At 50.5% G+C, this 10,000-nt stretch overlaps 1 protein-coding gene across 1 annotated transcript in view; it reads left to right on the top strand.

Moving 5' to 3' along the window:
• Positions 1-7,629: 7,629 nt before the first annotated feature.
• Positions 7,630-10,000, top strand: part of BSCL2 (BSCL2 lipid droplet biogenesis associated, seipin) — a 23,492-nt gene continuing 21,121 nt past the window's right edge. The window contains exons 1-2 of the mRNA XM_066610260.1: positions 7,630-7,685; positions 8,360-8,402. The gene's annotated coding sequence lies outside the window, so the exon portion shown is untranslated. The remainder of the gene's footprint in view (positions 7,686-8,359; positions 8,403-10,000) is intronic.

The raw sequence follows: 10,000 nt of genomic DNA, 5'->3' as shown, positions 1-10,000 counted from the left end.
AAATCCTGCCCTTGACCACCCATGGCACCCCATTGATTGTGCATCAAATCCCACTTCTGACACCAGTTCGGAGGATCCAGCAGTCAGCCCAGCCAGGTAGGTCATCTGATGGGGGTGTCCTTGACCAGCGCCTTACTCCTGACATCGCTCCAAAGAGCATAACAAATATAACATTGACTCATAACAAATGAACAAAGGCACAACATATATTGTACACAGTAGAAGGCTTGTGTTATGGTGGATCCTGCTTTTGGGAGGCCTTGCTACAACATCCTTGCGGGGGGGGGGGGTCCACTGCACATCTCCATGCTCTAGAAGACACATAGGGCGTGTATGTGCCCATGACGGTGTGCATGACAGCTGTGAGCGGGAACTGGGCAACAGAGAAAGGGAAATCTTCTTTTGGACTTCTGCTCACAGTTACAGCACTAGTCATAAGAACAGCCCCACTGGATCAGGCCATAGGCCCATCTAGTCCAGCTTCCTGGATCTCACAGCGGCCCACCAAATGCCCCAGGGAGCACACCAGGTAACAAGAGACCTGCAAGGCCTTCTGGGAATTATAGTTAAGAACATAAGAACAGCCCCAGTGGGTCAGGCCATAGGCCCATATAGTCCAGCTTCCTGTATCTCACAGCGGCCCACCAAATGCCCCAGGGAGCACACCAGATAACAAGAGACCTGCAAGGCTTCCTGGGAATTGTAGTTAAGAACATAAGAACAGCCCCACTGGCTCAGGCCATAGGCCCATCTAGTCCAGCTTCCTGGATCTCACAGCGGCCCACCAAATGCCCCAGGGAGCACACCAGATAACAAGAGACCTGCAAGGCCTTCTGGGAATTATAGTTAAGAACATAAGAACAGCCCCACTGGATCAGGCCATAGGCCCATCTAGTCCAGCTTCCTGTATCTCACAGCGGCCCACCAAATGCCCCAGGGAGCACACCAGATAACAAGAGACCTGCAAGGCTTCCTGGGAATTGTAGTTAAGAACATAAGAACAGCCCCACTGGCTCAGGCCATAGGCCCATCTAGTCCAGCTTCCTATATCTCACAGCGGCCCACCCAATGCCCCAGGGAGCACACCAGACAACAAGAGACCTCATCCTGGAGCCCTCCCTTGCATCTGGCTTGCATCTAGTCCACTGTCCAGGTCCGAGGTGGCTGGGCACCTAACATCTCGAGAAGCAGCGGGGAGCAGCAGTGGGTGGTCCTCTTTCTTTCCCCAGCTATGTTAGGGGGCAGGACACTCGGGAAGAATGATGAATGATTTTATTTGTTATACATCGTACATTTTGCAGTGGAACTTTTGTCAGCCGCCTTGGACGTTTGGTTCAGCACGGGAAAGGCGGGCTATTAATTTTTTTAAATAAAAGGAACTGTAAAATAGCACAGGGGGAAGGAGGAGAGAGTGCACCACTCCCCAGAGTCACCTGATAAGTATCACGGGGGCGGGGGGGGGCTGAGCATATCAGGCAGGGGTGGAGAGCATCATCATCATCAGTGAACCTGTGCAATTTCCAGCGTTGGCCATGCACAGGTGTGGGTTCTTGGGTAAGCATGTCCAGCCAACACAGCCCCCCTGCCCTCCCCGTGGAACCATTCCTGGGTGTCTTTCAACCGGACCTTAATCGTGATCCCAACTCAATTTCGGAACCACAGCAGGGTGAGGTGGAACAGGGTATCCTTCAACTTCATAGGGTTTCATTTAAGCCAGGGCTTAACCTACATGTCCGTTTAAATGCTTGGAGACGTATCATGTAATCCACAAAGCCCAGAATGTTTCTGTGCGTACACAGAGTGTCTTTTCCTCACTTCAGATCGCAAACGCTTCCAGGTCTCACAGCATGGCTTTCCCCAAACCCCCAGCGGAGCCACACCATCTCAGTTCTTTTGTCTACAAAATGGAGCGACGGGGTGGCGTCCTACCTCACAAGGGGGTTGCTAGACAGACAACACATGGAAATATTTCACTTCCTCCTAGCAACAGACTGTGTTGTCGAGCTAACAGAAATGAAGAAGGGCCCTTCTTCTCGCCTCCCTGACACCAACCTGTCCAACGGTATTTGATCAGCCTAAAGATCTCTCCTCTGAGGCCTGCATAGGAGTGTAGAGGACACCTGTGTGGATTTAACACAACCTGTGATAAGAGTTACTTTTCCTGTTCCCAGGTTTTATTTTTTATTTTCCCCAGACAAAGAAGCTGTCTCTTATCTCTGATTTCATATCTGAAAGAACCCCCTCCACAAATACAAGCACCCAGTTTTAACGCACCCCATGGCTGAATTTTCCTGGCCCCACCCAGGCCCCTCCTGTACGCTCCATTCTTTTCTCTGCCAAATGCAAAATGGGGAGAAGGGGGGGGTGCAGAAAAATCACTGGGCAGGGCACAGATATAATGCAGAAACCATGACGGCCCCCAAGGAGACCGAATCAAAGCTTTTCCGCCATGCATGCATTTGTTCTAGCCCCCACCCACTCCTACCACCCTTCCCCATTTTGATCTGCTTTCTCCTACCTGCCCTTTCCTGCCCCTTAACAATCTGAGGGGGCAAGGGGGTTTTGCCCATCACATCTGCCAGACCACACTGCTTCTTTTGTGTGCCCTTGGTATCTGTTAGGTCCCTGCCTAGATGTGCTTCCAATTGTCCAACACCCTGAGGATGGACTCAGCAGTGAACGACTCTCCCACCCCACAGAAAAGAGGACAAAATTGCCCCCCACACTTACGTTTTTGGAGCCTTCTTGCTGGAAATGAAGAGCTGAGGATCTCAAGGTAGGGTGCTCTGGCTGAAAGGAAGGCTCTTCTCCTCACCTGCCCTCTTGGTAGAGCAAGGGAGTGGGTGTTGCCCCCCAGCACCTGCCTGCTTGTTCTCCCCCCACACACATACACAGGGTTTGATGATTTCACTGTGGTGTCTCCGCACCTCTTCCAGAATGGGGCTTAATTCAATAGACCAATACCTTGAGGATGCTCCAACAAGCCACTTAGGCTCGGATCAAACCATCTTTGAGGCAGGGGGGCTGGAGGTCCACATGCCCAGCTGAATGTCTTTTCAATGCCCACTGCTTTTCTAGACAGGAAGGGGGTGGCTGTTGTGCGGGGCATCTAACAACAGAGGAGGCCACAACGTAAGCAGTAGGGTGGGAAGAATGGACAGGAAAAGGGGCAGTGGGCCTCTACCCCCTCCATGCAGCAAGTGGTACAAGCGCATGGGAGCTGCAGTACAGTGTCAGCATCTCCCGTTCATTTGGAAATCTGACATCAATGTACTGCCCACTTTTGCCTCCTTCTTCCAGGCCACCACCCCTTCTTAAATGGACATCAGGTACAAAACAGGTCTTTCTCCATGTGGTACACTGCAGGTGTGACATTAGTCCCCGTGTGTGGGTGCGTGTATGTGCAAGGGCATGCCGAACCTTGGAGAATCTGCAACCCGCACAGCCAAGAGTTCTGTGCAGCTCCAAACCATTTGCCCCCAGAGAAGCTGCTGTATCACCAGGGTGGGCCCTGGTTTCCCGGAGGGGCAGACGCTGCTCGGCTGGGGCCCTGAGAGAGATGCTCAGCCGCCGCCACACAAAAGCTGTGGGTACAGAGGTGGTCTCAGAGATCAGCAGTGGACTTTTCTGAGGGCTTTGGGTGGCTGTCTGACGATGATGACCCTGGACTCTGTCACTGCATGTCACCCTTAGCTGTCAAGAGGGTGCTACCTCTTTAGCCATCATATCCCATCAATAAGGAACTCAAACATTTGCTTCCCCCATTCTTCCCCTTTCTCCTTTTTTTTCCCCACCATCATAATCCCTTCCATGTGTTTTCTCACTATTGTCATTTCAATTGTAAGCTGCTTGGGACACACACCTGTCTTTGTATATATAGCACTATATAGTCTTTCTATATAGCACTGTGTACATTGACAGGTGGGAAACCCTGGCCTCTGAGCGGCCCGCTTGGAGGCAGGCTGTGCAGCATGGCCTTTCCCAGTTTGAAGAGACACTTGGCCAACAGTCTGAGGCTAAGAGGCAAAGAAGGAAGGCCCACAGCCAGGGAGACAGACCAGGGACAGACTGCACTTGCTCCCAGTGTGGAAGGGATTGTCACTCCCGAATCGGCCTTTTCAACCACACTAGACGCTGTGCCAGAACCACCATTCAGAGCGCGATACCAGAGTCTTTCCAGACTGAAGGTTGCCAACTACATTGACAGCACCAGACTGCTGGAGGCTCTGAGGTAACTTGCACTGGCTTCCCCGTGCTACTCTCCCCCTAACTGGTACTGCTGGTTCAGGAGTCAGCCTAACTGGGTGCGTCCTATCTTAGATGTTGGACCTCAGGCAGTGTCCAACCAGGCTGATTTTGGATGTCACTCCTGGACCCTGTAATGGAAGCAGGCTGTTCTTCCATTAAAGACACCTTGGGCTGCAATCTGTTACCTGGGAGTTAAGTCCCACTGAACACAGCAGGACATAATTCTAAGTAGTCATGTATACGATTGCAATTAGTCATTTGTTGATTAATGGAGTCATAATGTTGATTAATCACCATATTGATTGATTTTGCTCTGTAAACCACTTTGTCGACTACCATATTTCTTGTTTATCTTGATTCATGGTGTCAGCTTCCTTGGGGGTCCCTTTTGGGGCTGAAAAGCAGCATATAAACCTTTTAATAGCACACTGGTTAAATCAGGGTTTCTCAAACTGTGCATACCGAACGTGCCAAGGTGGGTCACAAACCAATTACAGGTGGGTTCCCGTTCATTTCAATGTGTCTTTTAATATTGCAATTGTGGCCTCAGATAGGTAGACTCTCTTCCACACTTTGTTCTGCATTGTGCTTTTAATCAGGTGCTCAGAGACCAGTATCTCCCCTCATTGTCAGGAAACAAAAAAGGTCTCTCTGAGATCACCTCTTTACAACTTTTGCTGGCAGATGAATTTGAATTTGTGACCCTTCCAGTTGCTAAATTTCTACATTTGAGCAACTTGAAGCGGGCTAAGTTGCTGGTTCTAAGCAACTGGGAGTAACTGTGTAAGCAAACTGGTGTGTTTTAACCCTTATTTCTTATCTCTCTTTTAATACATACCTTCATACATGACTGTTTGGAGATATTAGTTGTAAAACTATATGCCTAATAAAGGTTTTCCCCTGGGGGCTGGGGATAAGAATAGGCCCTCAGTTTGGCTGTACTTGTCGTAAGAGGCGACTAAACAGCCACCGGGTAGATGGGACTCGTCAGCCTGGGAAGGCAGCTCATCTGAGAGAAGGAAAACTCTGATCCCAAACCTCCACTGCCTTGTGCCTACATCCAGTTATGGAAAAGGCTTCAGGAGTCAACCTCGAGGCAAAATCTGGAGCCGGAGTCCCTGAGGCAGTTCATGGCTGAACACAGTCACGTTCTGGCAACTCCTGCGACGCCGCTGGAACCAACCATATTGGCCTCTGCCTTTCCATTGGACCATTTCAGCGACGTGGAGAGGGGGGGATTTGCTGCATGGGTAACAGCCTATCCTCCATACCTACTTTACCCAGGCTTTTGCGCACTGGAGAGGACACTCTGTTCCAGAACCACCATTCAGAGAGTGACACCATAGTCTTCCGAGACTGAAGGATGCCAACACACAATAAAGGTTTGTTATATGTTGTATCTTTTAATATATCAGACATGATGCTACCATGGTATGTGCCTGCTATTGGGAAAATGTTGACAGATCTTTTAACAGGCTACTGTGTCTTGCTTTTAACCATGCTAGTCAATGGGGCTTACTCCCGGGTAAAAGCGGATAGGATTGCAGCCTTTGGGATGGTTGGGGAATTATTTTAAACAGATCAGCCACTGCTTGGGAGGGTTAGGAGGGTTCTTCTATATTTTAAATAATTTTTTAAACTTGTAGTAAATTTTAAATTTGCTTTAAATTTGCTTAATTAATTTGATTGGATTTAATTGATTGATTTAATTAATTTGATTGGATTTTGTTGTATGAGGGGGCATGTTACATAAGAACAGCCCCACTGGATCAGGCCAGAGGCCCATCTAGTCCAGCTTCCTGTATCTCACAGCGGCCCACCAAATGCCCCAGGGAGCACACCAGATAACAAGAGATCTGCAAGGCTTTCTGGGAATTGTAGTTAAGAACATAAGAACAGCCCCACTGGATCAGGCCAGAGGCCCATCTAGTCCAGCTTCCTGTATCTCACAGCGGCCCACCAAATGCCCCAGGGAGCACACCAGATAACAAGACACCTGCAAGTCTTCCTGGGAATTGTAGTTAAGAACAGCCCCACTGGATCAGGCCAGAGGCCCATCTAGTCCAGCTTCCTGTATCTCACAGCGGCCCACCAAATGCCCCAGGGAGCACACCAGATAACAAGAGATCTGCAAGGCTTTCTGGGAATTGTAGTTAAGAACATAAGAACAGCCCCACTGGATCAGGCCAGAGGCCCATCTAGTCCAGCTTCCTGTATCTCACAGCGGCCCACCAAATGCCCCAGGGAGCACACCAGATAACAAGAGACCTGCAAGGCTTTCTGGGAACTGTAGTTAAGAACATAAGAACAGCCCCACTGGATCAGGCCATAGGCCCATCTAGTCCAGCTTCCTGTATCTCACAGCGGCCCACCAAATGCCCCAGGGAGCGCACCAGATAACAAGAGACCTGCAAGGCTTCCTGGGAATTGTAGTTAAGAACATAAGAACAGCCCCACTGGATCAGGCCATAGGCCCATCTAGTCCAGCTTCCTGTATCTCACAGCGGCCCACCAAATGCCCCAGGGGGCACACCAGAAAACAAGAGACCTCATCCTGGTGCCCTCCCTTGCATCTTGCATTCTGACATAACCCATTTCTAAAATCAGGAGGTTGCATATGCACATCATGGCTTGTATCCCATAATGGATTTTTCCTCCAGAAACCTGTCCAATCCCCTTTTAAAGGCGTCTAGGCTAGACGCCAGCACCACATCCTGTGGCAAGGAGTTCCACAGACCGACCACACGCATGTTAAAAATGTTCCAGCTTGATGATGTCACTCACGGTCCTGACAGCACCGCCAAGTTCATGACATCACTTCCGGTGGGTCCCTGCACATCTAAAAAGTGGGTCCCGGTGCTAAAGAGTTTGAGAATCCCTTGGGTTAAGCATATACACAACAGGGATCAGCTGTGGGCTGGGCAGAAAGGGGTTAAAGAAATGGGGTGCAGCCCAACTGCTCCCCCCACCCTGAATTCCAGACCCACACATTGGAAAACCTCATAGGTATTTTGGAAGGAAAAGAAGGGCAGGATCCTTCCCCAGCTCTCCAGTCCAGCCCCCCTGCAGCCCCCAAGGACGAGGACCCGCAGCCCCCTCCCCTGCAGAGCCCCCGCCCCGCCCCGCCCAGCCCAGCCCAGCCCAGCCGCAGAAGCTGCTCTGGTCCCCTCCTGCTGCTGATGCCGCGTCGCCATGGAAACGGGAGGCAGGCGGGCGGCTGGAGAGCATCCCTCGGGCCACGTGACCCCGCAGAGATGCTCGCGGCGGCCCAAACGATCCAGCGCCCGGGCGCCAAGCCCCGCCCGGGGCCGCCTGTCGCTGCTTCTCCCCCCCTTCCTAAGCACTTGCCAGGGCGGGGCTAAACCCGGAAGGGGCAGAGTCAGATTTGGGAGAAGCAGCAAAAAGAGGAGCAGAAGCCGCTGCTGGAAGGAGATCAGGTGTTGTGATGCTCATTCCCCCCGCAGAAGCTGGAACCCAGGCGTCCTGCTCCCTGCCCCCCCAGCTGTAGCTGGAACCCAGGCGTCTGGCTCCCTGGCCACCCTCCCCCAGCTGTGAACCCAGGCGTCCTGCTCCCTGCCCCCCCAGCTGTAGCTGGAACCCAGGCGTCCTGCTCCCTGCCCCCCCAGCTGTAGCTGGAACCCAGGCGTCCGGCTCCCTGCCCCCCCAGCTGTAGCTGGAACCCAGGCATCCGGCTCCCTGGCCACCCTCCCCCAGCTGTAAACCCAGGCGTCCTGCTCCCTGCCCCCCCAGCTGTAGCTGGAACCCAGGCGTCCGGCTCCCTGCCCCCCCCAGCTGTAGCTGGAACCCAGGCGTCCGGCTCCCTGGCCACCCTCCCCCAGCTGTGAACCCAGGCGTCCTGCTCCCTGCCCCCCCCAGCTGTAGCTGGAACCCAGGCGTCCGGCTCCCTGGCCACCCCCCCCCCCCCAGCTGTGAACCCAGGCTTCTGACTCTCTGGCCATCCCCTTTAGCTGTGATTGGAACCCAGGCGTCCAGCTTCCTAATTCTCACCCAGCTGTGACTGGAAAGCATTCCTGCCCCTCCCTAATTGTGTTTTTTATCTCCTTACTGAAGTTCTGATCTCTTTTACTCTCTCTCACCATCTGGTTTGCAGGTGGTTAAGCTCCCTCTTCCTGGCTTGAATCTCTGCTATCCAGGTGTGTATGGCTTACTTTTCCCCCATACTTTCTCTCATAACTTGTAGTGGAACTTGAGTATTGAGGAGCCTTTTCCCCCCTCCATTAGCTCCTTCCCTTTTGCTAGTTATTCTGCTGGCGGGGGGCCACCCACATACAAGTAGACCTAAATCAGTGATTTGTAATCTTTTTCAGCTCACGGCACACTTACAAGGTACTGAAATTGTCAAGGCTTACAAGACATCAGTTGTTTTTTTTTACAACTGACAGGGCACACCTTGCTGCTGGTGGGGGGATCACATCCCCCAATGGACCTGTTAATAAATGACACTCCCCTAAGCTCCCATGGCACACTAGTTGAAAATTGCCAGTCTAACTCTTCCTAGTCTTTACTGGTAAGATACAATGTATTAGAACCCCTTAAAATGACTTTAGGCTAAGACCATGTGGTATGTTGCCTTGTCTCTGACCTTAGGAGCTGTGGGGTCCAGTTGGAAATTTTTGTGGGGTCCCAGGTTCACAGGTCCCAGGTTCACAGCCAAGACCTGTAGGCTCTAAGATCTCCAAGAGAGATCTTACTATGTCTTAATAAGAAAAAGTAAGTAATAGGAAGACATAGTAAGTAAGAAAAGTACATAGTAAGAAAAAATAAGTAATATTTTACTTACTATGTCTTACTTACTATGTCTTAGTAAGACATAATAAGAAAAAAAATTAATTTTGAGAAAACTAAAATTGTTGCTGTTTTCTATAGAAATGTGGTGTTAGGTGTCTGTTGCAACGTGGTGGAGTTTGTATTGAGCAAGGCTAGAGTAGATTACTGTAGTGTGGGGTTCCCTTAGGCACAGGGCCTAATTGGGAGTAATTAATCCAATTGCCTGAAAACAGCCCTGCTTGTCTGCATGTATATGTTCCCTGCATGTGGAAAAAGTAGTTTGGGGAGAGCTAGAGCCCTTTCTCTGGCTGTGCTGCTCCTCTGCCTGTAAGGTAGTTCTTAAAAAGCAATATATTGAGTGTGGGAATTGGTGTTATGTGTTAAAAGCATGTGTCTACCAATGGTTCTCAAACTTTTGGCACTGGGGCCCATAAGAACCTAAAAAGGACCCACTTTTTAGAATGTCAGGACCCACTGGAAGTGATGTCATGACTGAAAGTGACATCATCAAATGGGACAATTTTTAACAATCCTAGGCTTACCCACGCTTACCCAGGAGTACGTCCCATTTACTTTCATTGTTAAAACCATATACATAGTAGCCTGTGAAAAGTACAGATCTGTCACATTTCCCCAAATGCAGCCACATACCACGGTAGCATCAAATCTTGTATATTAAAATAGAATATTGAAATGAATGGGGACCCACCTGAAATTGGCTCATGACCCACAGTTTGAGAAACACTGGTCTATACTGTTCTTCAGTGGGGGGGGGGGGATGATTAGCTTTCTATAGTCCCCGAATCTTCTTATAACTTGCTAGAGCTGCCCCCCTTCTCCCCTTTTGTGCTCATCATTTTGGTTCCCTTCCCAGTGTCTAGGGCAGCGATTTTCAGTCTCTTTCATCTCATGGCACACTATATGGTTGGCAACCTTCAGTCTCGAAAGACTATGGTATAAGCCT

Source organism: Tiliqua scincoides, chromosome 15 (genome assembly GCF_035046505.1).
Source record: "Tiliqua scincoides isolate rTilSci1 chromosome 15, rTilSci1.hap2, whole genome shotgun sequence".
NCBI lineage: Eukaryota > Metazoa > Chordata > Lepidosauria > Squamata > Scincidae > Tiliqua > Tiliqua scincoides.
The sequence above is the reverse complement of the archived record's forward strand: the minus strand, read 5'-3'. Positions and strand labels throughout refer to the sequence as shown.